Below are 25,515 nucleotides of genomic sequence, written 5' to 3'. Positions count from 1 at the left end.
TATGGGGGCCGGCTATAAGCCAGTAACGTGCGCTTCGGTCATCCCGCCCTGGACCCCTTCAGGCTTATTAACTTTAAAGGAAGTCATTCTGGCACTCTGATTGGCCCAATAGGCTGCCTGTCACTTGATAGTGAGCATAGTGGGCATAGTGAGCGCTCCATTGACAATATAATCAGATTATTAGCTGATTATATTGTCCAACCTAGCCACAGGTGTTATCAAGGGCCAGTATGTTAGTATTGCTGGATAAGATTTATTCATTATGGAGGTTCCCCCCTGGTGATCGGTGCCAGCAGCAGCACTTTGTATTGCATTAGCAATTATTTCTGTGTCAGTTTTTTCTGACATAAATTTAAATGCAGTGTGTGTGTATACGTAACAATTGAATTATCTATTATATAATATTTTCAATAAAGTGTAGTATTTTTTGAGCAGCATATACTGGTTTGTGCTTTTTGTTCTATTTTTGGAGTTATCGGTTACCAGTGCTGGGACCTGCACATTACACATACTTTTTTGTGTAAATTAACCTTATTATTGTATCTACTCACACAATTTGTCTTAGTGAATCAAGTGTTACACATTTGCTGTTTGCTGTACTTTGTATGGTATATTGTTGGTTGCATGGTTGTTAGTAGATACTGAGTGTGCAGTTGCTTTTTGTGTATTTTAGCACATGATTATACTGTGATGATACTTTACATTTTCACGGCACATGTGTCATTTAATAAACCGTGCATGCCAAGTAAAAGGAATTGTGCACAAAGAAAAGAAAATATTCCTGAACAATTACTTTTACTTGGCATGCACGGCTCATGAACTTGCGCATGCGCAGTGGAAATGCACTAATTTTTGTCCCCCGTCTCTTGTGGTGCAGTTGAACAATAAAATCTGTTGTAATGGGAGGGGCTCAGGAGAATTTTTTGTAATTTTAAAATTACATTTCAGTTCAGGTTAACATTAAAGTGAACCCGAGGTGGCCTGAAAAAAAAAAACTTACCGAGGTATCGGGAAGCCTCTGGATAGCCTAGAGATTTCCCATATCCTCCTTACCCCTAGGTTGTCATGCATGGATCCTCTGAACATATTGGACAAGAGCATGTCAGATATGTTCTTGTGGCCACTCTCCCCCACATGTACAAATGTGGCTGTTCTGCACCTGCGTGAGTACAGCCAAGCCTATGCAGTAAGCTCAAACCGCTCCTCTATACTGACCCCCATGCCCCTGCACAGGGTCCGCCATACTTCCACAGGACAGTGCAGCTGTGCTTGTGCACAAAGAGGGTCATGGCCACGAACTGTTAGAGGGTCTTGGACAGTGGCAGTGGTCTCAAGGAGAACATGGGAAGTCTCTGGTAGATCCAGAGGCTTCCCTCTTCTTAGGTAAGTATCCAACTTTATTTTGAACTTCCTCTTGATTGCTTTAAAGACTCTGTAACAAAATAAAGTTCACCTGGGACGTACTCACCTCAGTAGGGGGAAGCCTCTGGATCCTATCGAGACTCCCCCCGTCCTCCTGTGTCCCATGGTGGTCTCGCTGCAGCCCACAGAACACACAGCCAACAATTTGCCAGGCTGTGCAATATTTACCTTCCCTGGCTCCAGCGGGGGCGATGTTGTGGCTCTCCGCTCGGAAATAAGCGAAAATAGCTGATCTCTGTCGGGTCCGCTCTACTACACAGGCGCAGGAGACAATGCTGAGGAAACAATGCCGATAAGGTTTTAAGTCTGAGGAGTTCAAAGGATCATTACTTTTGTTTGCTTTGCAGCAGGATAAAGCTGATTTTATTTCAGACTCTAATGCTAGGTACACACCATAACATTTTCCATATGCCTTCATGGCAGCATACATATGGGTTAAGCCCCACCCCTACCAATTAACAGGACCTTAGCTATAAAAGAAAGTGACCCCTAGCGAGCAGCATTCTCATTTTTGTCCTCACCTCCGAACAGGTTCCTTAGTGTTTCATCGCTATTTATTTTTATTTTACTCTTACCTTGCCGACATTCCTGCAGCGTTCCGGCCAGGTTCAGCCTCTCCTAGTCGCAGCCCTGTTGTCATGACTAAATGTCAAATTATTCAGGGTCCTATAGCTGGGGTGATGGTGGGAGCTTGATCTAAATGATCTCCCCCCCCCCCCCCCCCCCCCCCTTATGGCTGCTCTGCATGACTTATATACGATTGCAGAGCACAGTGTGATCCTTCTCACCTTTTTTTCTTCCTGTCTGCAGTTGCACAGGTTAGTGGTGCATAGTTCAGCTTCTCCTGCTGGGTGTTTGGTGCTGCTGAGTGCTCAGTGTGATCCCTCTCACTTGTTTCTCTTCCTCTGTCTGCTGACTGCTCAGGCTCCATCATGTGAGGCATACTTCAGCCTCTCCAGGTCCTGCAGCGTCTCCCTGCTTCTCCTGTCTCACAGTGAAAGACTCTGAAGCACATGGCTTAGCGTGCATTCCAGTTTGGAACACACAGCCATCAGACAAGGAAGTGTTTGCAGTGACTGCTCTGACAGCCTCCTCACAGCTGAGCTCTCCTCTCCTCACACAGGACTCCTGCTGGCTGCAACACTACCTCCTCTCTGCCTTAAAGGTAAAGGCACTGTTATTTGCTGTCCCTCTGGTGTAATGCTTCTCAAGCTGCAGGAGGAGGTAAGTTATTCCCAGTATCTTGGTAGCACTATGTACTATATTTTATCATCTGCCATTCTCATTATAAACAGTTATATGAACAGTATTGTGTACTATGTGCAATATAAATGACATAGCATTCCTTGCATGAAAGTATTATCTGATTTTTTTATTTTTCTGCTACGTTTCATGTACCTCTTATCTTACTTATTTCATCTCTTGCGGTCTGTTGGACTGCATTCTGGATCACACTGTGCCAGAAACAGATAATTCTAAGGTCAATAGGTAAGAGTCATACAGGTAAGTGACCCCGCTTTTCTACAAAAAAAGAGAGCACACCTTCCATAAATGGGCTGTACTTTTTTATATACAAGCCCAGGAAGAAGAGAACAAAGGAGGGCAAGTTCCCACCACAGTTCTAGGACATTAGTTCTTTATGTCATCATTTGATATCCTGCTTTAGATCTTTATATCATCACTAAGGATCCTGCTCAAGGAGCAGGTAAATAATCTGTCTGGGAACTGGAGGATCAGGTCCCAGTTAAAGGCACCATAGCCCCCCAGATTGCTGGGCTTGTGGCGACAGAACCATGCCAGGGAAATCAGTAAAGTAGATCTGTTTCCACCAGATGGCAAAAGAGCCAGAGTTCCATCAGATGCACACATCCAAGATGATAGAGCAGGCTGTCCAGGAATCAATGGACTCCTATGTAGGCTCTTTGGTCCCCAAGCATCCTTTCAGCAAATCAATGAAGATACTGAATATCCTCAATCATCTATGGTTTAGCATGAATCCAATCAGAGTGAGCATGCAGATATCTGGTTTCTATTTCTCCTTTATCCAAACCATCTGTGAAGCCATTCACTGGGAAGAGGAAACCCTTCTCCAGGCTAAAAGAATAGTCTGAAATAATTATCATTCTCCTTTTCTGTCTTGAAAGAGATCAAATAAATAAAGATGAATGGGAAAAGGTAAGGAGAAAGTCCTTCCTGAAAAAGCAGACTTTCCAATCATCCTTTTTCTTTAAAAAAATTCTCCAGTCCTAGGGTTCGCTTCCATGGTGGACATGTCAGTCATGTGTCTTGCATGCCATGTAAGGTTAAAAGTCTTGATTACTTTTTAAGATGTCCTAGACCATAAACTTTATATAGATTTAAAGATGATGTATACCACTACTGGAGGGGCATGTAAACCAGCCCTGGCTCTATCTTCAGTTGCCACGGAAGTGGACAAGGATTCTGATTCTGTCCTGACAGCTTAGAGAACTTTCATATTGTCTCTAAGTTTATTAGGGAAGCGGCTATAGATTATGTCCAGTCCACTTAGCATGCCAGGCTTTTTGCCATAACCAGTGAATTGAGCCTGTTAAAAAAAAAAAAAAAAATCTAGTCTGCTGATCCCAGCTTCCAACAAAATGCGTTTAAAATTCTGTTTGATGGAAGAAATCTTTTTAGTAACAAGTTGGATCTGGTAACCAACAGTCACCAGGGCAAGGCTGGTATTATACCAAAGGAGAGAAGACATTGTGGAAGGAAAGACCAGACCATAGGAATTGGCAACTTCACATGCTAATCTCCATAAGCTCACAAAGCAGTCAGCGCAAAGTCCTATTGACAATTCTGAAGGTCAGATAGTAGCTGCAAGACTTCAGCAGTTCCATATTATCTGGACAAATACAATATAGTACGAGTGGGTCACAGATACAGAGTGGTTCGTTTTTTTTTTTTGGATGTGCAAGTTCACTCCACCACTTAGTCACTTGAGTCACAGTTGGTAACATTCTTCTCCAGGAACCATCCTCCTTCTCGACATTATCACCTCCATGACAACCTTTTTTGGTACTAGTGTGCCTGGTGACTCAGTTGAGAAAGCAAAGTTAGGACTTTATCACTATTTAGACAATCTTTTGTTGCTAGCCTCAGATCCCAAGGCTCTACTGTGTTAGCAACAGATTCTTCTTCAAACACTGCCTGTCTTTGGCTGGTTAACAATCAAGGAGCCACCTCACTCCTTCTGAGGACCTAATCTTTCCGGTAGCAAGATTCCAATCTATATCCAATGCAGTAACCAGAGGAGAAAATTGCTGCCAAAAGTTCGCGAGTGCTGATTATCATGCTATATTCATTAATCAAGGTGTTATATACACCTCCTGGGCACTTCGTCATCTACAATCCAGATGGTCAAATGGGTTCACTGGCACATCTGCCCATTCCAACTAGGGTTTCTCCATCTGTGAAACCACCAGAGTTACTCTCAGACCATCCTTGTCACTCCCACAATGAGAGACTGTCTGCGGCGGTGGCTAAACACAAGCTCAACAACTATTAACCAATCGTTCACCCATAACTCGTAAAGATGCAAACATGGTTTGACATGTCTACAGGTCGTATTAGCCTAGGTAAAATAGTCAAAACAAAGCTGATCGATCCCTGCAAATATACTCAAACACAGGGTGGCTTATATGGTGCTTCAGACCTTCAGCCATCACAGAGATGAGACATCAGTCTTTGATATCAGGTAGCAGAGGGACACAAAGGGCCTGATTCACAAAGCGGTGCTAACAGTTAGCACGCTAATGAAAAGCCCTTTATCACGCCTAAACTCTGTTTAGGCATGATAAGTTTAGGTGTGATAAGTTTAGGCATGATAAGTTTAGGTGTGATAAGTTTTTAGGCGTGATAAGTTTAAGCACCAACTGGGTTAGCACCGCAGTGCACAGCTGATCAAAAGTGTTGCGCTAGCGAAGTCTGGTGCACTTTGCATAGAGTTTAATGGCGCTGCTTTGCGTGCGGGACTTTGCGCGCGATCTAAACTTACAGTATCTAAACTTATCATGCCTAAACTTATCATGCCTAAACTGAGTTTAGGCATGATAAAAATGGTTATCACGCCTAAAGTCTTTAACTGGGTTATCACCGCTTTGTGAATCAACCCAAGGAGTCTGTTCCTCATGTTAGATGTCAGCAATATTATCTCCAGTGCAGAGAGCAATCTCTGCAGCATCATGGCAGTTTATCTCATAGGGCCTCAGAACTCTGCGGCAGATTTTCTCAATCAAGGGGACTAAGGCAATAGCTTGTGGCCACTCAATAAAAGATATCCAGAGTGATCTGTGACCATTGGGTAGGTGGACCTGATGGCAACCTACATCAACTAAATGCCAGCTCAAGGAGATTCGCCCCACATTCAAGAACTCAGGGTGCTCTGGCAACACCTGAAATTTCTGAATGGTCTTTTTTTTTTTTTTTTTTTCCTCCAACTCCACTTATCTTCAAAATTCTGAGGAGGATCCTCCTAGAACAAGTGGTACTCCTGGAAGTGGGTCCATTTTGGCCATGCCAGCCATGAGTCCCTCTAATTTGGAGCCTGAAGTTGGAACCTCCTATTCCTCTTCCAGTCAGACCAAACCCCCTGTCCCAGGACTCAATTTATCATCTGTCTCCTCAATCCCTTAATTTAATGGCTTAAGGATTGTGGGAGGAAGCTTAGACACCTGGTAAACTCAGAATAATTGATAAACACACTGCTAAAAGCAGGGAAAACTACCACAAACTGGAACATTTTTTCTCAATTGCTCTGGTAAATAACTTTGATTGAATAGCTCCACCAGCACTACATATTCTTAGCTTCCTCCAGATTGGCCTAGAAAAAGAATTGGCTTGCACTCTCAAAGTGCAGGTTGCTGCTATCTCTGCTTTGACGGATCACTGCTGGGTCTCTCACCCTCTAATAGTGCAATTTATGAAGGCTGCCACCAAAAACAAGCATCTTAATTGCAACCTTTTTCCAAAGTCGGAACTGCGCAGGTTCTCAATTACCTAGCAAAACCTCTTTTTGACCCAGTGGAAGACTGCAGGAGATGAGACTTAACTATGCCTCTAGTCGCTATCTCTTCGGACAGAAGAGTTTCCGAGCTCCAGGATATAGGGGATCGGACAGTGCCATCTTTTATGGATACAAATTCCTCTGATCTGCATGTTGTAGATGTTGCAAGAACACTTAGGCCTGGTGCACACCAAAAACCACTAGCAGATCCGCAAAATGCTAGCAGATTTTTAAACGCTTTTTCTTATTTTTCTGTAGCGTTTCAGCTAGCATTTTGCGGTTTTGTGAAGCGTTTTTGGTGTAGTAGATTTCATGTATTGTTACAGTAAAGCTGTTACTGAACAGCTACTGTAACAAAAAACGCCTGGCAAACCGCTCTGAAGTGCCGTTTTTCAGAGCGGTTTGCGTTTTTCCTATACTTTACATTGAGGCAGAAACGCATCCGCAATCCAAAATCTGCAGCAGCCCGGGAGTATGCGTTTCTGCAAAACGCCTCCCGCTCTGGTGTGCACCAGCCCATTGAAATACATTACCCTAGCAGATCCGCACCCGCAAGCGGATCGCAAACTGCAGCCGAACCGCTCTGGTGTGCACTAGGCCTTAGAGCCTATGTGAATGTAACAAGGGAGCTTCAGGAAATCAGAACAGCTCTTCGTAATTCCATCAGGTCTGAGAAAGAGCCAGTTAACATCAAACTTAAAAGATCTCTTCATGGCTCAAATGAATCAACAAAGCCTCTTATTAAGGCTAGCCTATTATCAGGGTTTTTGACCTTGTCCCTCTGGGTGGTATCACAGTGCACTCTTCTCAGAGCACAGCTGTCCCCTGTGCCACCTTCGCTATTCGGGCAAAGATTCACCAGGCTGCCAACTGGTCCTCTGTCCATACTTTCATTGCCCATTTCAGAGTCAATCCAGCAGCCTCCGCTTCAGTTTAATTTAGAAAGAAAGTTATTTCTGAATCTGTTAAAGCCTTAATTGAAATTATTTTTGGTCAACAAGTCTTGTCCCTCCCTTACTTTTTTCTGCTAGTTAAATCCCATATGTATGCTGCCATGGAGGCATATGGAAAACGGAAAATTTTATACTCACCTAATGGTAATTTTAATTTCCATGTGCATCCATGGCAGCATAGGGATTTCCCTCCCTTTCCTTTTGTTGACTTTTTGCTGTTCTCCAGTTCGGCTTGTCAATGAGAATGCTGCTCACTAGGGGTCACTTTCTTTTATAGCTAAGGTCCTGTTAATTGGTAGGGGTGGGGCTTAACCCATATGTATGCTGCCATGGATGCACATGGAAAGGAAAATTACCGTTAGGTGAGTATACAATTTTCCGTTTTCTGGCAGATTTACTGGCCAGATAGATTATCTCTAACATGTCCGATCTGAAACTTGTTTGATTTTCCAGTCGTTTTTTTTTTTTATTGTTTTTTCGAACAATTTTCATAGAATTGAAAGAAAATAGATTGAAAAAAGTTAAAAAAAATATATACAAAAGGATCGAAAAATCGATGGAAATTCAGATCGGACATGTTGGAAATAATCGATCTGGCAGGTAAATCTGCCAGAAAATTGTATAGTGCGTACCTAGCATAAAGGCTACGTTATGCTAGGTACATGCTTTGAGATTTTCTGGCAGATTTACTGTCAGATCGATTATTTCCAACATGTCTGATCTGATTTCCGATCGATTTCCATTCATTTTCCGATCAACTTCCTACTGTTTTCATTTTTACTTCCATCGGAAATTGATCAGAAAGCAGATCGGACATGTTGGAAATAATCGATCTGACAGTAAATCTGCCATAAAATCTCATAGCGTGTAACTAGAATAACGTAGCCTTTATACTAGGTATGCACTATACAATTTTCTGGCAGATTTACCTGCCAGATCGATTATTTCCAACATGGCTGATAGTGTGTACCTAGCATTAAGAATTAATTCAGCTGAAAATAAAAATATTAAGCCTGGTACACACACCATGCAATTTCCTGTCAGATAGATGGGTCGAATAGATAATTTTTTTAAATCGATTTGCATATAAGTGATCACAAAATCGATCAAAAAAACGACCGGAAATCCGATTGGATCTGTCAGAAATTATCTATCGACCCATCTATCTGATGGGAAATTGCATGGTGCATACCAGGCTTTAGACTCTGTTCTATGTTACTTGATTTTACCATTACTATTACAAATACAATTGGTTATCTCATGAGTTTATTTTTAGTGCAGGTTTGCTTTATGAATATTAAACTGAGATATAGCTGTGCCATTCTGTACCAGGTCTGTCTGAGCACATAACTACACTAGTGTGTGTGTGTGTGTGTGTGTGTGTGTGTGTGTGTGTGTGTGTGTGTGTGTGTGTGCGCGTGTGGGTAACAGTAAATTCGGGCGCCTGAGGCTAGTGGACAAATCGGGCGCCGCCATTCACTCCTATAATAAATATCGTTTAATGGGCGCCCGATAGGAAAAAAGGGCGCCGGAGAAAACTAACGTTTTAAAAGCGGCGCCCGGAGACTTAATGTTTTATTACTGTTTCTCATGATTACACATTATTTAATGATTTATACATTTTTAAATATTATTTTTAAACGAAAAACAGTACAATATTTTTTCCAAACATTATTTTTAAACGAAAAACAGTACTTTTTTTTTTTTTTTTTTTACATTATTTTTAAACGAAAAAACCAACAGGGGGGTCTTAGGTTTAGGCACCAACAGGGGGGTCTTAGGTTTAGGCACCAACAGGGGGTCTTAGGTTTAGGCACCAACAGGGGGGTCTTAGGTTTAGGCACCAACAGGGGGGTCTTAGGTTTAGGCACTAACAGGGGGGTCTTAGGTTTAGGCACCAACAGGGGGGGTCTTAGGTTTAGGCACTAACAGGGGGGTCTAGGGGTTAGGGGTAGGTACAGGGAGGGTTACTTAGGCACCAACAGGGGGGGTCTTAGGTTTAGGCATCAACAGGGGGGTCTAGGGGTTAGGGGTAGGTACAGGGAGGGTTACTTAGTAATTTTTTTTTTTTAAACGTTATTATACGTTTCACTATTTAAACGAAAGATTAACGTTTTTACAATTGCCGATTTAATGCACATTATTTAATGATTTATAACTTTAAAAAACATTAATTTTAAACGAAATACAGTACAATACAATTTTAAACGTTATCCATGCTTATCGTTAAAAACCCGGCGCCCTTTTTTCCCAGCGCCCCTTTTTAACCACTTCCCGACCGCCGTATGTACAATTGGCGGCCGGGAAGTGCACCCCGCAAGGACCGCCGTATTGACAAATGGCGGCGGTCCTTGTAGGGGCATGGGCGGAGCGATCGCGTCATCCGTGACGCGATCCTACGCCTCCGCCTGGCGCCGCTCACCCGCCGCAACATCCCGCCGGCCATACGGAAGCGCCGGCGGGATGTTAACCCGACGATCGCCGCATACAAAGTGTATAATACACTTTGCAATGTTTACAAAGTGTATTATACAGGCTGCCTCCTGCCCTGGTGGTCCCAGTGTCCGAGGGACCACCAGGGCAGGCTGCAGCCACCCTAGTCTGCACCAAGCACACTGATTTTGTACCCCCCCTGCCCCAGATCGCCCACAGCACCCATCAGACCCCCCCCCCCCCTGCCCACCTAGGAAGCAGTAGATTTGGGCGCATGAGACAAGTGGACAAAAAGGGCGCCCCATTCACTTCCATTATAAATATCGTTTAATGGGCGCTGAACGGGGAAAATAAGGCGCCGGAGATTTTTAAGGATTTATAACGGCGCCCGGAGATTTTTAAGGATTTATAACTATGTTTGTGATGATTTAAGTTTACAAAATGAGCCCGTGACGAATAACGTTTATGAAGATAATAAATCACTATTTCTAAAACATTTCTAACACATTATTATCCACCCAAAAAAATAATTTACATTTTTTTTCTTTACATTTTTTATTTATTAATGTCTGTAAAACATTATTATCCATAGGGGGTTTTAGGTTTAGGCACCAACAGGGGGGTCTTAGGTTTAGGCACCAACTGGGGGGTCTTAGGTTTAGGCACCAACAGGGGGGTCTTAGGTTTAGGCACCAACAGGGGGGTCTTAGGTTTAGGCACCAACAGGGGGGTCTTAGGTTTAGGCACCAACAGGGGGGTCTTAGGTTTAGGCACCAACAGGGGGGACTTAGGTTTAGGCACCAACAGGGGGGTCTTAGGTTTAGGCACCAACAGGGAGGTCTTAGGTTTAGGCACCAACTGGGGGGTCTTAGGTTTAGGCACCAACAGGGGGGTCTTAGGTTTAGGCACCAACAGGGGGTCTAGGGGTTAGGGATAGGTACAGGGAGGGTTTTTAATAAACGAAAATATAAGTTTCACTTTACAAACAGGGAAGATTAACGTTTTAAGAATTGCCGATCTCATACACATTATTTAGTGATTTATAAATTCTTAAAACACTATTTATAAACGAAATTCTACACAATAATTTCTATAAACGATATTTCCATTTATCGTTTATACCACGCGCCCTTTTTTCCCGACGCCCTTTTCGTACGTACGCACCCCCCAGACCCCTGTTTGCACCCAATCACCCCCCTAATCACCCATCAATCACTCCCTGTCACTATCTGTCAACGCTATTTTTTTTTTATCCCCCCCCCTGCTCCCTGCCCCCTCCTGATCACCCCCCACCCCTCAGATTCTCCCCAGACCCCCCCCCCAGACCACCCCCCCCTGTTTACTGTATGCATCTATCCCCCTGATCACCTGTCAATCACCCATCAATCACCCCCTGTCACTGCCACCCATCAATCAGCCCCTAACCTGCCCCTTGCGGGCAATCTGATCACCCCCCCACACCAATAGATCGCCCGCAGATCTGACATCAGATCACCTCCCAAATCCATTGTTTACATCTATTCTCTCCTCTAAACACCCACTAATTACCCATCAATCACCCATCAATCACCCCCTATCACCACCTGTCACTTTTACCTATCAGATCAGACCCTAATCTGCCCCTTGCGGGCACCCAATCACCCGCCCACACGCTCAGATTGCCCTCTGACCCCCCCTTATCAATTCACCAGTGCATTAATTACATCTGTTCTTCCCTGTAATAACCCACTGATCACCTGTCAATCACCTGCCAATCACCTATCACCCATCAATCACCCCCTGTCACCCCCTGTCACTGCCACCCATCAATCAGCCCCTAACCTGCCCCTTGCGGGCAATCTGATCACCCCCCCACACCAATAGATCGCCCGCAGATCCGACATCAGATCACCTCCCAAATCCATTGTTTACATCTATTCTCTCCTCTAAACACCCACTAATTACCCATCAATCACCCATCAATCACCCCCTATCACCACCTGTCACTTTTACCTATCAGATCAGACCCTAATCTGCCCCTTGCGGGCACCCAATCACCCGCCCACACGCTCAGATTGCCCTCTGACCCCCCCTTATCAATTCACCAGTGCATTAATTACATCTGTTCTTCCCTGTAATAACCCACTGATCACCTGTCAATCACCTGCCAATCACCTATCACCCATCAATCACCCCCTGTCACCCCCTGTCACTGCCACCCATCAATCAGCCCCTAACCTGCCCCTTGCGGGCAATCTGATCACCCCCCCACACCAATAGATCGCCCGCAGATCCGACATCAGATCACCTCCCAAATCCATTGTTTACATCTATTCTCTCCTCTAAACACCCACTAATTACCCATCAATCACCCATCAATCACCCCCTATCACCACCTGTCACTTTTACCTATCAGATCAGACCCTAATCTGCCCCTTGCGGGCACCCAATCACCCGCCCACACGCTCAGATTGCCCTCTGACCCCCCCTTATCAATTCACCAGTGCATTTATTACATCTGTTCTTCCCTGTAATAACCCACTGATCACCTGTCAATCACCTGCCAATCACCTATCACCCATCAATCACCCCCTGTCACCCCCTGTCACTGCCACCCATCAATCAGCCCCTAACCTGCCCCTTGCGGGCAATCTGATCACCCACCCACAACATTAGATCGCCCGCAAACCCGCCGTCAGATTACCTCCCAAATGTATCGTTTACATCTGTTATCTTCTCTAAACACCCACTAATTACCCATCAATCACCCATCAATCACCCCCCTATCACCACCTGTCACTGTTACCTATCAGATCAGACCCTAATCTGCCCCTTGCGGGAACCCAATCACCCGCCCACACGCTCAGATTGCCCTCAGACCCCCCCCCCCCCCTTATCAATTCGCCAGTGCATTAATTACATCTGTCCTTCCCTGTAATAACCCACTGATCACCTGTCAATAACCTGCCAATCACCTATCACCCATCAATCACCCCCTGTCACTGCCACCCAACAATCAGCCCCTAACCTGCCCCTTGCGGGCAATCTGATCACCCACCCACACAAATAGATCGCCCGCAGATCCGACATCAGATCACCACCCAAGCACAGCATTTACATCTATTCTCTCCTCTAAACACCCACTAATTACCCATCAATCACCCCCTATCACCACCTGTCACTGTTACCCATCAGATCAGACCCTAATCTGCCCCTTGCGGGCTCCCAATCACCCGCCTACACGCTCAGATTGCCCTCAGACCCCCCCTTATCAATTCGCCAGTGCAATATTTACATCTGTCCTTCCCTGTAATAACCCACTGATCACCTGTCAATCACCTGCCAATCACCTATCACCCATCAATCACCCCCTGTCACTGCCACCCATCAATCACCCCCTGTCACTGCCACCCATCAATCACCCGCTGTCACTGCCACCCATCAATCAGCCCCTAACCTGCCCCTTGCGGGCAAACTGATCACCCACACCAATAGATCGCCCGCAGATCCGACATCAGATCACCACCCAAGCGCAGTGTTTCCATCTATTCTCTACCCTAAACACCCACTAATTACCCATCAATCACCCCCTGTCACTGCTACCTATCAGATTAGACCCCTATCTGCCCCTAGGGCACTCAATCACCCGCCCACACCCTCAGAATGCCCTCAGACCCCATCCCTGATCACCTCGCCAGTGCATTGCTTGCATCTATTCCCCCCTCTAATCACACCTTGAGACACCCATCAATCACCTCCTGTCACCCCCTAGCACACCTACCCATCAGATCAGGCCCCAATTTGCCCCGTGTGGGCTCCTGATCACTCGGCCAAACCCTCAGATCCCCCTCAGACCCCCTTCCGATCACCTCCCCAGTGCATTGATTGCATCTATTTTCCCCTCTAACCACCCCCTGAGACACCCATCAATCACCTCCTGTCACCCCCCTAGCACTCCTATCCATCAGATCAGGCCCAATACAACCTGTCATCTAAAAGGCCACCCTGCTTATGACCGGTTCCATAAAATTCGCCCCCTCATAGACCACCTGTCATCAAAATTTGCAGATGCTTATACCCCTGAACAGTCATTTTGAGACATTTGGTTTCCAGACTACTCACGGTTTTGGGCCTGTAAAATGCCAGGGCGGTATAGGAACCCCACAAGTGACCCCATTTTAGAAAAAAAGACACCCCAAGGTATTTTGTTAGGTGTATGACGAGTTCATAGAAGATTTTATTTTTTGTTAAAAGTTAGCGGAAATTAATTTTTATTGTTTTTTTTTCACAAAGTGTCATTTTTCACTAACTTGTGACAAAAAATAAAATCTTCTATAAACTCGCCATACACCTAACAGAATACCTTGGGGTGTCTTCTTTCTAAAATGGGGTCACTTGTGGGGTTCCTATACTGCCCTGGCATTTTAGGGCCCCTAAACCGCGAGGAGTAGTCTACAAAACAAATGCTTCAAAATGATCTGTGAATAGGACGTTGGGCCCCTTAGCGCACCTAGGCTGCAAAAAAGTGTCACACATGTGGTACCGCCGTACTCAGGAAAAGTAGTATAATGTGTTTTGGGGTGTATTTTTACACATACCCATGCTGGGTGGGAGAAATTTTTATGTAAATGGACAATTGTGTGTAAAAAAATCAAACAATTGTCATTTACAGAGATATTTCTCCCACTTAGCATGGGTATGTGTAAAAATACACCCCAAAACGCATTATACTACTTCTCCTGAGTACGGCGGTACCACATGTGTGGCACTTTTTTACACCCTAAGTACGCTAAGGGGCCCAAAGTCCAATGAGTACCTTTAGGATTTCACAGGTCATTTTGCGACATTTGGTTTCAAGACTACTCCTCACGGTTTAGGGCCCCTAAAATGCCAGGGCAGTATAGGAACCCCACAAATGACCCCATTCTAGAAAGAAGACACCCAAAGGTATTCCGTACGGAGTATGGTGAGTTCATAGAAGATTTTATTTTTTGTCACAAGTTAGCGGAAAATGACACTTTGTGAAAAAAAAATATTAAAATCAATGTCTGCTAACTTGTGACAAAAAAATAAAAACTTCTATGAACTCACCATACTCCTAACGGAATACCTTGGGGTGTCTTCTTTCTAAAATGGGGTCATTAGTGGGGTTCCTATACTGCCCTGGCATTTTAGGGGCCCTAAACCGCGAGGAGTAGTCTTGAAACAAAAATGACCTGTGAAATCCTAAAGTTACTCATTGGACTTTGGGCCCCTTAGTGCAGTTAGGGTGCAAAAAAGTGCCACACATGTGGTATCGCCGTACTCGGGAGAAGTAGTATAATGTGTTTTGGGGTGTATTTTTACACATACCCATGCTGGGTGGGAGAAATACCTCTGTAAATGACAATCTTTTGATTTTTTTACACACAATTGTCCATTTACAGAGGTATTTCTCCCACCCAGCATGGGTATGTGTAAAAATACACCCCAAAACACATTGTACTACTTCTCCCGAGTATGGCGATACCACATGTGTGGCACTTTTTTGCACCCTAACTGCGCTAAAGGGCCCAAAGTCCAATGAGTACCTTTAGGATTTCACAGGTCATTTTGAAAAATTTCGTTTCAAGACTACTCCTCACGGTTTAGGGCCCCTAAAATGCCAGGGCAGTATAGGAACCCCACAAATGACCCCATTTTAGAAAGAAGACACCCCAAGGTATTCCGTTAGTAGTATGGCGAGTTCATAGAAGATTTTATTTTTTGTCACAAGTTAGCGGAAATTGATTTTAACTGTGTTTTTTCACAAAGTGTCTTTTTCCGCTAACTTTTGACAAAAAATAAAATCTTCTATGAACTCACCATACTCCTAACGGAATACCTTGGGGTGTCTTCTTTCTAAAATGGGGTCATTTGTGGGGTTCCTATACTGCCCTGGCATTTTAGGGGCCCTAAACCGTGAGGTGTAGTCTTGAAACGAAATTTCTCAAAATGACCTGTGAAATCCTAAAGGTACTCATTGGATTTTGGGCCCTTTAGCGCAGTTAGGGTGCAAAAAAGTGCCACACATGTGGTATCGCCGTACTCAGGAGAAGTAGTATAATGTGTTTTGTGGTGTATTTTTACACATACCCATGCTGAGTGGGAGAAAGATCTCTGTAAATGGACAATTGTGTGTTATAAAAATTAACAAATTGTCATTTACAGAGATATTTCTCCCACCCAGCATGGGTATGTGTAAAAATACACCCCAAAACACATTATACTACTTCTCCTGAGTATGGCAATACCACATGTGTGGCACTTTTTTGCAGCCTAACTGCGCTAAGGGGTCCAAAGTCCAATGAGCACCTTTAGGCTTTACAGGGGTGCTTACAATTTAGCACCCACCAAAATGTCAGGACAGTAAACACACCCCACAAATGACCCCATTTTGGAAAGTAGACCCTTCAAGGTATTCAGAGAGGGGCATGGTGAGTCCGTGGCAGATTTCATTTTTTTTTGTCGCAAGTTAGAAGAAATGGAAACTTTTTTTTTTTTTTTTTTTCTCACAAAGTGTCATTTTCCGCTTACTTGTGACAAAAAATAATATCTTCTATGAACTCACTATGCCTCTCAGTGAATACTTTGGGACGTCTTCTTTCCAAAATGGGGTCATTTGGGGGGTATTTATACTATCCTGGAATTCTAGCCCCTCATGAAACATGACAGGGGGTCAGAAAAGTCAGAGATGCTTGAAAATGGGAAAATTCACTTTTTGCACCATAGTTTGTAAACACTATAACTTTTACCCAAACCAATAAATATACACTGAATGGGTTTTTTTTTATCCAAAACATGTTTGTCCACATTTTTCGCGCTGCATGTATACAGAAATTTTACTTTATTTGAAAAATGTCAGCACAGAAAGTTAAAAAAATCATTTTTTTGCCAAAATTCATGTCTTTTTTGATGAATATAATAAAAAGTAAAAATCGCAGGAGCAATCAAATAGTACCAAAAGAAAGCTTTATTAGTGACAAGAAAAGGAGCCAAAATTCATTTAGGTGGTAGGTTGTATGAGCGAGCAATAAACCGTGAAAGCTGCAGTGGTCTGAATGGAAAAAAAGTGGCCGGTCCTTAAGGGGTAGAAAGCCCTAGGTCAGGGGTCTGAAACCCGCGGCTCCGGAGCCGCATGTGGCTCTTTTTCACCTTCGCCGCGGCTCCTAGGCGGCTCCGGTGTCGGTGGCTGCGGCTCGCGTGTGACGTGTGCTATTGCTGGCCGGCAGCCTATCAGAGAGGCCGCCGGACCAGTGTAGGGCTTCGGGCGGCCATTTTCCCGTAGCCCTGCAGTGTAATGCAGGCAGGACGTGACGTCAGGAAGGAAGAGGATCGTGGGAGTTGCGCGCCACAAGGAGGTCTGGACCGGAGGTTGGGACAGGAGGAGATCGTGACAGGAGGTCTTCTGACTAGGTGAGTAAATGGGTTTTTCTTTTCAGATCTGCTGAAGGATTGTGCATATGGGGGTCAGATCTGCTGAAGGATTGTGCATATGGGGGTCATATCTGCTGAAGGATTGTGCATATGGGGGTCATATCTGCTAACGATTTGTGCTTATGGGGGTCATATCTGCTAACGATTTGTGCTTATGGGGGTCATATCTGTTAATGATTTGTGCATATGGGGGTCATATCTGCTAACGATTTGTGCATATAGCGGTCATATCTGCTAACGATTTGTGCATATGGGGGTCATATCTGCTAACGATTTGTGCTTATGGGGGTCATATCTGCTAATGATTTGTGCATATGGGGGTCATATCTGCTAACGATTTGTGCATATAGCGGTCATATCTGCTAACGATTTGTGCATATGGGGGTCATATCTGCTAACGATTTGTGCATATGGGGGTCATATCTGCTAACGATTTGTGCATATGGGGGTCATATCTGCTAATGATTTGTGCATATGGGCGTCATATCTGCTAACGATTTGTTTTATAATGGTTTTGCGGCTCCCAGTTTTTTTCTCCTTTCGGAAACGGGTCCAAGTGGCTCTTTATGTCTTAAAGGTTGCAGACCCCTGCCCTAGGTCCTCAAGTGGTTAATGTACGCGTGTGTGTGTGTGTGTGTGTGTGTGTGTGTGTGTGTGTGTGTGTGTGTGTGTGTGTGTGTGTGTGTGTGTGTGTGTGTGCTGTGTGTGTGTGTGTGTGTGTGTGTGTGTGTGAGGGGGGGGGGGATCTCCTGCAGTGCTAGAGGTTCTACTCTTTAAACATAAAAAGACACTCAATAAACTATCCATGATGAAATGGATTTATCTATCTATGCTTTTTTGCCAGTTTCCTAGGATTCCGGACCAAGAGTCGGAGAACTGCATTTGCAATGTTTATCTATTTCTTGAGTTTAAAATTTAAGATTAAGCTTGAGTGAGTTATTTATGTCCATCACTGTTATTGTCCTAAACCCTCTACATACGTTAGCACCCCACGATCACCCTGGTTGTGGTGAGTGAGATCATGACCCTTACCCTACTGTATTTATTTATACCGTAGTTTAGACACTTTCTCTCTCTACCACCTGCATTCTATCTTTCTTCCTACTAGATCAGTGATGGTTAACCTTGGTACTCCAGCTGTGGTGGAACTACAAGTCCCATGAGGCATTGCAATACTCTGACAGCTCTAAGCATAACTCGGGGAGGCAGAGGCATGATGGGATTTGTACTTTCGTCACAGCTGGAGTGCCAAGGTTAGCCATCACTGTCCTAGATGGTCAATTTACCAGTAATATCAGGGTCAAAATGTTATTCTAAAAGATAATTTTACAAATTACTAGCTCACTTACAGCTATCTGTAAAACATATATATATTTGTGAATATCAGTATGTTAAGCAGTGACTTGTGATCAAAAGCTGTCTCACATTGAAATTTTAAAATAGGTAAATCTCCTCAATGTATTGCAGCATCCAGTGGTGGACAAATAAGAAAATACACCAATTAAATTGGGACAAGGCTTTTAATCCTTCTAATTGGAGCTGTAGGAGTGCACCAGTACATAGAAATCAGTAGAAACAATGATTCCCCTGTGCATTATACAAAACACACCAGGATTGGGGGTTTTTGCAAGTGTGAATGAAACTGGCATACAAAGTAAAAGTATTTTGCAAACAATTTCGGTCTTGATCTGAAAGATACATCTTATGTTGCCACCGATATGGGAATAAAACCAACTAGCTAAACAGCTCAGTATTTTTGGTCATATGCTAAAAACACCTGTGAAAGATGGGAGAACATTAGATTTGATCACTATACATTTTTCTTGCATGCAGAAGTTGTTCTTAAACTGGAAATATTGGTTCTCATGTACAGAATGAAATAATTAAAAAAGATCAACTGCTTGTCTCCATAACAACCACTATCTCTCATCAGTGTCACTGAAGCTATAATACTTTCTAACTGGGGTATTAAAGTTTATAAGCTAAAAATATATCAGCTAGCCAGAGAATATCTCTGCCACTAGACAAAATGTGTGAAGAAATCATATGAAAATATGGAATCACTTATGTAGGACAGAGGAGCAAGAACCATTGAATACGATGTCTGAAAGGACACAAACAGTAATCATTGCAATACAAAAGGCTATCTAGGAGGCTTCGTAAGATGTGTGTGCAGGGCCGGGCCGAGGCAGAGGTGAGAGAGGCTCCAGCCTCAGGGTGCAGTGTAGGAAGGGGGCGCACAACTCACTCAGCTATCATTCCCCTTTCGTGTTTGAAGTAGAGAGAATAAGAAAAGGGGATAGACAGCAGTAACTGCAAGCCAGATAACTGTAGATTAAGGTGTTGGGGGCCCTGGGGTGCCTCTTAGTCTAATAGCAATCAGTGTGTGATGGCTGGGGTGGGAAGGATGGGGGGTTCCACTTTAATGTCTCAGCCTTGGGTGCTGAGGACCTTGTCCCGGCTCTGAGTGTGTGTTTTGGCAAGTACTGTATGTAACATTCCTTCATCTAATTAGGGTAAAATGTTGACTCTTTTAGCACTGGTAAATCGTGTGTTCCTTTCACACACTGCTGTAGACTGGGAAACAGCAAATCTTATAAAACTTCACCATCACTTCGTTGCCATACTGTGCCATGGAGCTTGCTAACTATATAAACTCCTTTCAGAAGCACATTTCTGTAGTGGGTTCAAGAACTATATAAACATCAAATTAACAATAGGTAGCAGAAACTTCCACCACATAATAGAAGTGGGAGACTCAAACATCAGTACGTCCTCATCACATATATATGCTGCACCACAATCCAAAATCAGCAACACTCACCCTAATTTGGCTTCCTGTAATTGGACAATTAGCAGACAGTTTTACTATCTTGCACCACTTGATTTGGATAGCATTTAACAAAACTTGGTTCAAATGTGGATCAAACTGACATTTTAGAGATGAATGCAGTACAAAGCTATGCGGGCATTGATCCCTGCTACTCTCCTAGCATGTTCTTGATCAAAAATGCCTAATCATGATTGAGTAATTGAGCTCCTAATTTGTAAGCCTTCTTTATTCAATTCAATGTGTTATTGAACTGACCATGTAATGAGGTATTGCAGGACACAGGACAGTAGTGTAACTTTTCCAGCCTGGTGAGCATAAATAACTATTTTCTGGAGGTCCTTAATAATCGTCTTTGGTTGTGGCGTGGTACACTTTTGAAAACCTGTGCAGTGACATTTTTACTTGCATGGCGAAGATCTAGATTGCTATTCATAAAATAGGGCCTACTACACTATACCTGATTACCATCCCATTGATTTAAACATCTAACTCTAATTTTTCATTTTTAATCACCTGATAATTCTAGGGTTCACATCATTTTGCAACACATAAACATTCTGGCAGTGGCGTACCTACCATAGAGCTGCAGGTGCTCACAGCACCGGGTGTAGCCATGGCTAGGGGTGCCGCTGTGGTACTCAGCCAATATGTTCTCACACCTGGGACTTTTTCTCATAGTTTGGGCAACATTTGGGAAAATAGCAGCAGGCAGTACAGGGGACTGTACTACTTCCTGCACTAGATCTAGCACCCCTCCCTCTTCCTGTCCTGTGGGCAATGTGTCGCCTTGCTCCTTGCTCGCTACACACAGCCTGCAGAGAGTGAATGTGCAGAGCAGCAGGCTGAGTGGAGAGAGTGATTGCTGTGCTGCAGCTGGGACATTAGCAGGGAGAGGTGGCAGCATGTCTTTAGTCCTTCAGAAGTTGCCTGTCATTAGTAGCCATGTGCACTGGCTGCTGTAATACCAAAGTGCCCTGGACTATTTATTATTTATCCTGATCAGAGTAATTAATCAATAATACAGGGCAGTCTGCTGTTGCAAAAGCCAATGATACAGGTGCTGACAGCCAACTTCTGTAGTGAGCAGAGAAGCAAGCTCCAGGCAATTTAAATTAGTTCGATATCTCTTTTCCCAGCTCCCCCTCCCACCCTGTTGTCTTCCCCATGACCCTCTCCTCTTTTCAGATTTTAGTGGATTATTTTAACAGTATGCCCCTGCCACATGGCACTAGTGATGTCTACAGTCCTGATGAGAGTCCTTCCTGCCATTTCTCCTCTCCCACCAGGCTGTCTGTCTTGTGCCTCTACCTTTTTATTCCGCTCCTCCTTTGCACCCCCCTCCTCTTTTGTATGTCCCTCTTTTTTGACTGTCCTCACAGGAGCTCAGAATAGTCATAGTCTAATGTCCTACTATATTATTATTGTGTATGTAAATACCACTGACATCCTTTGCAGCACTGTATAGAGTACAGAGTTACATAACGGTTTAGCTCTGTCCACATCCTGACGATTCCTTTTCAACCAAAAATCCCCAAATTTGTAGCAACCTAATCGGCACCCCAGCTTGCCTGTCCCAACAATTTTTTTGTTGTTGGTGGTGGTGAAGGGAAGGTTGTCTGTAAATAATCAGCACCGGGTGTCAAATTCCCTAGGTACGCCACTGCATTCTGGTCATTTTCTTCAACAAAAAAGCAAACAAGCATAATGTTTTAACCTAGTTGTCATTATCTATTTTTGGGGTTGTGTTAAAAGCAGATCACATTTTAGGTCATTTTTTATGCAGAGAAATGTAAAAGCACCACTACATGTCACATTAGCTGTTACTTTTTTGGGGGATGTAGTGGTCACCATCTTGTATTGTGACCCCATCGGTGCAGGCAGCTCTTACTCTTAAGCTCAACACACACCATACAATCTTGGTTGTACAGATTTACCAAATCTATGTAGTAAAAGGGCCAACAGATTGAAAATACCTTGAATGATTGATTGGATAAGCTCTTCTACTACATAAATGTGGTAAGATTGAACAACCAAGATTGTATGGTGTGTGTTGAGCCTTAATGTGATCTTCACATTTAATGCAATCTTCACATGGGGACAGGCTGGGGGCACTGATAATGTTTTTCTATTGCATCACTGAAGGCATTGTGAAATATATGGGATTGGGACAGAATAATAAAGTGTAATTTTTAGCTTAAAAGGCAAATTTATCAATGGATATTGCAGTCCGAGGCCTAACATGTCTTATGGAACTGATGTTGAGCAAGTCTGAAGTGAGTAATAAAAAAAATAAAAAAAAGAGTGAGATGCTCACCCATGGAGAGGAAAGGCTCTGGATCCCATAGGGCCTTCCCAGTCCTTTCTCCATGCCATTGTTCCACCACTGTCCCCCTTTTTGATTGACCTCCAGGTCGAATACATTATCAAAACAGATTTATGGATACAGTGTTGCGCCTGGAGTTCTGATTCAGTAGCTGTATATTAATGATTGACCTCCAGGTCGAATACGTCTTTGTCCCTAATTCTGGAGATGAATGGATCCTTACTGTAAATGTGTGAGTCTGGGCTCACGTATGCACAGTATGAATGTGCACACACATACCCTCCCCCCCCCCCCCCCCCCCCAGTCCTTTGGAAGCACTCGCGAGGGCTCCCGAAGCTGTGAAATTTCAACGGGGGACAGCAGTGGTATGAGGGAACAGAACAAGAATCGGGAAGGCTCTGTGGGATCCAGAACCTTCCCTCTCAATAGGTAAGTATCTAATTATTTTTTTCACTGGCTTCAATGATGCTTTAACCCCCTCCCGACCACCTAACGCCAATCAGTGTCTGGAGGGTGGCAGCCCCAGGACTGCCTAACCCTGAAAGGTGTCAAGTCCTGGGGCGGGGTTTTGCAGGAAATCACGTGCGCCGATGCATGTCCATCTCCGCTTGAATGACGGAGCGGAGCTCATCAGTCTCCCAGCAGCGATCGCCACTAGGAGACTGTAAGGCTCAACACACACCATACAATCTTGGTTGTTCAATCTTACCACTTTCATGTAGTATAAGAGCTTATCCAATCACTCATTCAAGGTATTTTCAATCTGTTGGCCCTTATACTACGTACATTTGGTAAATCTGTACAACCAAGATTGTATGGTGTGTGTTGAGCTTTAGACGGCAAAACCACCGTCTGTTTACTGTGTACAGCGCTGCCATCTGCAGCAGCGCTGTACTGGGGACAGTCGTGTCACTCGGCTGTCCCCTGGAGAGGCACAAGTGCGATCGGCTCTCATAGGCTTATGTCTATGACAGCCAATCGCTGTCATTGGCTGGCGGGGGGAGGGAGGGGGTAAATTTTTTTTAAAAACAGACAAATTTATTTAAAAAAAAACAAATAAATAAAACAAACATTGCAGGAGTGATCAGAGCCCACCAACAGAAAGCTCTGTTGGTGGGCAGAAAAGGTGGGGGGATCACTTGTGTGCTGAGTTGTATGGCCCTGCAGCAAGCCCTTAAGGATACCCGAAGTGACATATGACATGATGAGATAGACATGGGTATGTACAGTGCCTAGCACACAAATAACTATGCTGTGTTCCTTTTTTTATTCCCCTTTTTATCTCTTTCTTGCTCTCAGAAGCCATTTTCTGCTAGGAAAGTGTTTTATAGTTGGAATGTCTTATCAGTGAGGGTCACACTGTAGTCACTTCCTGTCTGAGTCAGGACTGAGTCAGCCACTTACATACCTGATATTTAACTCTTTCAGGCAGAGAAAGAAAAAAAGGAATACAGCACAGTTATTTGTGAGCTAGGCACTGTACATACACATGTCTATCTCATCATGTCACATGTCACTTCGGTTATCCAGTCTTAAAACCCCTTAAAGAAAACCTGTACTGAAAATAAAAGTCAAAATAGGCATACACAATTCATACTTACCTTCCATGTAGTCTACTCCTCAGTGTCTTTCTCCTGTCCTGCGAGCCTATTTGTTCACTATGATCAAGGGAATTTTCCGTCCTCCATTTTGAAAATGGCCATTACCCATAACAGCTTTCTGGTCAGTACACAGTTAAACTGTAACATCGCCCACTTGAGCCATAGGGAAACATGGACATTACCTGGTACATCAGTGTTCCTCTCAGCTATAACTGACAGCAACTGATATTTTACTGACAGCAACTGATATATTTCAGATCTGACAAAATATTGACAGAACTGGATGGGATTATTGTCAGAAGAAAATGCTGAGCTTCTGAGAGGAACTAATGGCAAGGTAACTCTGTAATTTTCATTTGAAGTTACCGTATATACTCGCATACAAGCCGAATTTTTGACCCCCAAAAAGGGGGTCAAAAGTTGGGGGTCGGCTTGTATGCGAGTCTTCCCTGGTGGTCCGTGGTCCGCGGCCCCCGCTACCCCCTCCTGCCGCCGCTGCTATTACCTGCAGCGGCTTCCTCTTCCCCGGCGCTTCCTCTTCCCCGCTCTGCGCTCTCATGCCCGTATGAAGAGATCACAGCAGCGCGCCCGGCGCTGCTGCTGTGACGATGCAGGGGGCAGGAAAGAGCGGTTCCCCTGGTAACGGCGATACAGATCGCCGCTACAGGGAGCCGCGCTCTTTCCTGCCTCCTGCATCGTCACAGCAGCAGCGCCGGGCGCGCTGCTGTGATCTCTTCATACGGGCATGAGAGCGCAGAGCGGGGAAGAGGAAGCGCCGGGGAAGAGGAAGCCGCTGCAGGTAATAGCAGCAGCAGCGGCGGCGGCGGCGGGAGGGGGGCGAGCAGGGCACTATACTGGCCACTACCTACCTACACTGGGTACTATACTAGCTATACCGGGGCACTACCTACCTAAACTGGGCACTATACTAGCTAAACTGGGCACTATACTAGCTAAACTGGGCACTTTACTAGCTATACTGGGAATTATACTAGCTAAACTGGGCACTTTACTAGCTAAACTGGGCACTTTACTAGCTATACTGGGGCACTACCTACCTATACTGGGGCACTACCTACCTATACTGGGGCACTACCTACCTATACTGGGGCACTATACTAGCTATACTGGGAATTATACTAGCTAAACTGGGCACTTTACTAGCTAAACTGGGCACTATACTAGCTATACTGGGGCACTATACTGGCTATACTGGGGCACTACCTACCTATACTGGGCACTATACTGGCTAAACTGGGCACTACCTACCTATACTGGGGCACTGCCTACCTATACTGGGGCACTACCTACCTATACTGGGGCACTATACTAGCTATACTGGGAACTATACTAGCTAAACTGGACACTTTACTAGCTAAACTGGGCACTATACTAGCTATACTGGGGCACTATACTAGCTATACTGGGCACTATACTAGCTATACTGGGGCACTACCTACCTATACTGGGCACTATACTGGCTAAAC

At 44.3% G+C, this 25,515-nt stretch overlaps 1 long non-coding RNA gene across 1 annotated transcript in view; it reads left to right on the top strand.

Annotated features, from left to right (window-relative positions):
* The first annotated feature begins 24,289 nt into the window (after positions 1 to 24,289).
* The window catches only part of LOC137514551 (uncharacterized), a 135,348-nt gene continuing 134,122 nt past the window's right edge, over positions 24,290 to 25,515 (top strand). The window contains exon 1 of the long non-coding RNA XR_011020530.1: positions 24,290 to 24,365. This is a non-coding gene — a long non-coding RNA (uncharacterized lncRNA). The remainder of the gene's footprint in view (positions 24,366 to 25,515) is intronic.

The sequence above is a fragment of the Hyperolius riggenbachi genome, chromosome 1, assembly GCF_040937935.1.
Source record: "Hyperolius riggenbachi isolate aHypRig1 chromosome 1, aHypRig1.pri, whole genome shotgun sequence".
Classification (NCBI taxonomy): domain Eukaryota; kingdom Metazoa; phylum Chordata; class Amphibia; order Anura; family Hyperoliidae; genus Hyperolius; species Hyperolius riggenbachi.
This window is presented reverse-complemented; position numbering and strand designations above follow the sequence as displayed.